Source organism: Triticum dicoccoides, chromosome 3B (genome assembly GCF_002162155.2).
Source record: "Triticum dicoccoides isolate Atlit2015 ecotype Zavitan chromosome 3B, WEW_v2.0, whole genome shotgun sequence".
NCBI lineage: Eukaryota > Viridiplantae > Streptophyta > Magnoliopsida > Poales > Poaceae > Triticum > Triticum dicoccoides.
In genome coordinates, this window is record NC_041385.1 from 857489332 (window position 1) to 857493936 (window position 4605).

Sequence of the window (4605 nt, forward strand, 5' to 3'; positions counted from 1 at the left end):
CCCTAATGATTTCCTAGGCCCTTCCCGTCGCCTTTCCTTTTGAGCGTGCACTCGCCTGCAAGGTGCAACCAAGAGAAACTCTAGTAGAGTCGCCAAATTGGCAGCCTTCATAACACATATGGAACACGCTACATAATGTTTTGGAGGCTGCGGAAGTTGTTGCTACTTGTGATAGTGTCGGGATTCCCCGAAGAGAAATGATGATGTAGTATAGTAGAAGATAGTATTTCCCTCAGTTAAGAATCAAGGTTTATCGAACCAGAAGGAGACAAAACACAATACCTGCCCACACAAAAACTAAATGCTTGCACCCAACAAAGGCAAGGGGGCATCACTCTCCTTGTTCGTGCCGGTTGCAAGTATCAAATCTGGTAGTGGTAGATATAATAATAAAGGTCAAAAACAAAAGTAAAATAAAACAACAAGGGAATTATAATATTTGTTTGATGATAAAGGTGAATGGACTCGGGGGCATAGCTTCACTAGAAGCATCTCTCTCTCATAAATAGCATCGGTGGGTAAAGAAATTACTGTTAGGCAATTGACAGAATAGCACATAGTTATGATGATCATACAAGGCATAGGCCAATAATTAGGGCAAACGGAGTCACAAGGGGCCCACAAGCCATGATGGCGCGCCGTAACCCCGAGGGCGTGTACCCTTGCCTCGTGGCCACCTCGTGGGTCTTGTAGTCCTCTCCCGAAGGTTCCAATGCCTTTTTTGTCTAGAAAAAATCGTCAAAAACTTTCTTCGTGTTTGGACTTCTATCGGTATGGATTTCCTGGAAAACAAAAAATATGCAGAAAATAGGAACTGGCGTTGCACTCTAAGTGATAATATAATAGCATGAAATAATCAAAAAGTATAGATACATTGGAGATGTATCAGCATCCCCAAGCTAATTCCTGCTCGTGCTCGAGTATTTAAATGAGAAAAATAATTTTTTTTTATGTGAAATGCTACCTAATATGTTCTTAATTATGTAATCATTTGCGATATGAATATTGGGAAGCGACTGATCTAAGGCACAAATCTATTAGTTTGATTCAAAATGATAATATGCAAGAATGCTATAAAACAATCACTGTCTTTGAAAAATAGAAAATGCTAAAGAACATTATGTCTAAACACTTAATCTTGTAAGCATGGCATAGATCAGTCTTCCTAACATAAAGTATCAATCATGAACATCCCGGTGCCAAACCAATCTTTTTTTACTTTTTTTTATTTTACCGCTCATCATGGAGCATTTCAGCTCGGAACAGATACTCCACGTCCCTTACTCATACAATACTGCTCCTAGATTAGAGCTAAACCGCGCTAAAACTACTCCTCGTCGAATGAGAGGCTGATGAATGCTGCCTTACCGGAGCCTGACGCCTCGTGGTCATGGGTTCCCCTTAGAATCCACGGGTGTTCAAAACACTGCGATGGTGTTTTTGGCTCTTCAATGCTGGCTTGGTGTATAGTTGTAAGGTCAACAAATTCCTCATCTTTCTAGGGGCGGACACATCGAAAGAGAGGATAAGTAGGACCACAATGCAGCATGTAGGAGCATTTGATTGTTGGATCACAGATAAAATCAATGGTAACCATTGGATCATACAGAAAACCAATGGTCTTTTTTCGGGGAACAAAATCAATGGCCAGTGAATCTTTTTGGCTCTTCATTATCTATCTTCTAACCCGCAGCTATAAATATGGACCATTCGGCGTCCACTTCCTCCATCCCATCCATATCGATCTTCCTCCTCCTCTCCCACGTACAACCTCATCTTGAAAACGATGGTGCAGCGCACTTCCAACGCCGAGGTCATGTCCATGGACCTGTCGCCCAAGAAGCCCGCCAAGGCCTACGCCAGCGACGGCGGCGCCTACTACGACTGGTCGCCGGCCGACCTGCCCATGCTCGGCGCGGCCTCCATCGGCGCCGCCAAGCTGCACCTCTCCGCCGGCGGCCTCGCGCTCCCCAGCTACTCCGACTCGGCCAAGATCGCCTACGTGCTCCAGGGCGCCGGCGCCTGCGGCCTCGTCCTCCCCGAGGCGGCCAAGGAAAAGGTGATCCCCGTCAAGGAGGGCGACACCCTGGCGCTCCCCTTCGGCGCGTCACCTGGTGGCACAACGCGGAGGGCGCCTCCGCGGAGCTGGTCGTGCTCTTCCTCGGCGACACCTCCAAGGGCCACGTCCCCGGCCGCTTCACCAACTTCCAGCTCACCGGCGCCGCCGGCATCTTCACGGGCTTCTCCACCGAGTTCGTCGCGCGCGCCTGGGACCTCGACCACGACGCCGCCGCCAAGATCGTCTCCACCCAGCCTGGCTCAGGCATCGTCAAGATCGCCGCGGGGCACCGGATGCCGGAGCCTCGCGCAGAGGACCGCCAGGGCGTGGTGCTCAACTGCCTTGAGGCGCCGCTCGACCTGGACATCCCGGGCGGCGGCCGCGTCGTGGTGCTCAACACGGCCAACCTGCCGCCGGTGAAGGACGTTGGTCTGGGCTCTGACCTGGTGAGGATCGACGGCAAGTCCATGTGCTCGCCGGGATTCTCCTGCGACTCCGCCTACCAGGTCACCTACATAGTGCGCGGCGGCGGCCGCGTCCAGGTCGTCGGCATCGACGGCACCCGTGTGCTGGAGACCCGCGCCGAGGCGGGCTGCCTCTTCATCGTGCCCAGGTTCTTCGTCGTCTCCAAGATCGCCGACGACACTGGCATGGAGTGGTTCTCCATCATCACCACCCCAAAGTACGTACTACATATTTCTTTTCTTCTCTTTCAGTCTGCTAGCTGTATATTTCTTGGTACGTCAAACATGTCAAGCACTGCTGCGTATATCAGATCTCATCATAGCATTATTTTTGTTCGGTATATTATGTTTCAGTTTTGAGAAATTAAAGTATACATGGCCCTAATTAGTTGCACAATTTTGTGGCTTTCTTTGCCCTTTCTGAAATTAAAGGTTCCTGCAACATACTCAAATTTATTCAATAATTTTGGATTAAACAATGACACTGTATCTTTTCTGACTACGTTCTGGTAGTAAATATATAGGGAAACATACATAGGGCACATCTAGATGTGCCCTAATTATTGCACATCTAATTAAGTGAGTCAATCAAACTAGAAAGAAAAGGAAAAGAGACAAAAGAAATGCTTGCACGAATCTTAGCGTAAAATCAATGACATAGCACTTAGATGTGCAATATTTAGAGCACATCTAGATGTGCTTTAGTAAAACTGTTATTTTATGTTCGATGTATTCTGTTTCTGTTTTGCAACATTCAAGTATGAAGTTATTTCTCGCTGCATCTACGAAAGTTTCTTACAGACTGTATTCCTCCAGTTTGGCTAGCATTTTGTTATGTACCCTTAGCTGCACAGTATTCGAGCTCAGCCACATATTATCTAGTTATATTGATGGATTTGATTAATTAATGTTGTGTTGTATAAAATAAATGCAGCCCGATCTTTAGCCACTTGGCTGGTAGGACGTCGGTTTGGAAGGCGATATCGCCGGAGGTGCTAGAGACGGCCTTCAACACCACTCCAGAGATGGAAAAGATGTTCCGCTCCAAGAGGCTTGACTCTGAGATCTTCTTTGCTCCCAACTAGATCATCCACGCATCTGTCCATCTTTTGCTTGGCAACACCTTAGATTCGATTTCGATTAGGGTCACCAAGAGTTAGTTAAACTGAAGTTTGTCGTGTTTGATGGATTATGTAATAATAAGCCTGAGATGGATTTGTCATGATGGTTAGCTTTTATCAAACTTTTTGAGATCAGTTAATGTTCGATCTATGCAAGTGGTGTATCGATATATTCTTGCAGTGGGTAATTTGTCACTGTTGTGTGCGCATGTGCACGCACCCCCTGCTGGTTAGGTTTTATCAAGCTCTTTGAGATCAGTTAATGTTCGATCAATGCAATTGGTCTATTGGTACATTCCTAGAGTGGACAATTTGTCATTGTTGTGTGCGTGCAACCCCAGCTAAGCCTATGAAAACATATGGTGGGATTTTCATAAATTTTGTTTGAGAAGTTATTGAGTGGTGGCGTGAGAAACCTCTTAATTTTCTTATTCCTTCTAAACTGATATGATTTTGGTGTAATAAAGGTTGCTGAGCTTCAAAAAAAAGTTGCTGCACCATTGCATTAGTTTTATGTCCATGTCCAACCCCTATAGAATGCAAATTCACACATTCCAAAAAGTATGGCTTGGTCAACTAAGAAAAATAATTACCTGCATACAGCTGTATACTGAGAGACAATTCTACAAACTCAGAATTGTCTCTTAGTATACAATCAAGGTTCAAAAGAGCTTGTCACAAGAATCTGCCTCAATTGAACAAGAAATTGACATAAATTTCCCGTTTCCTTCAATTTTGTTCTCAAATTCCTTCCATTTTGAACAAGCCCAAATATATCAAACGCGATACTTATGGGTTCTCAATATATCTGAAATTTGATTAAATTTAGTTGAGCCTCCTTATGAGCACACAACATGTGGTGATTGTAAGCATTGTACTCAAGAAATGAATCAAATGCTAATTACAACAGTCTGGGACAACAAATAAGTACTGACGTTTGAACGATGCTGACCAAAAGGAT

At 45.3% G+C, this 4605-nt stretch overlaps 1 pseudogene; it reads left to right on the forward strand.

The window, feature by feature from the left end:
* Positions 1-1739: 1739 nt before the first annotated feature.
* Positions 1740-3663, forward strand: LOC119282722 (annotated as a pseudogene).
* Positions 3664-4605: the final 942 nt, after the last annotated feature.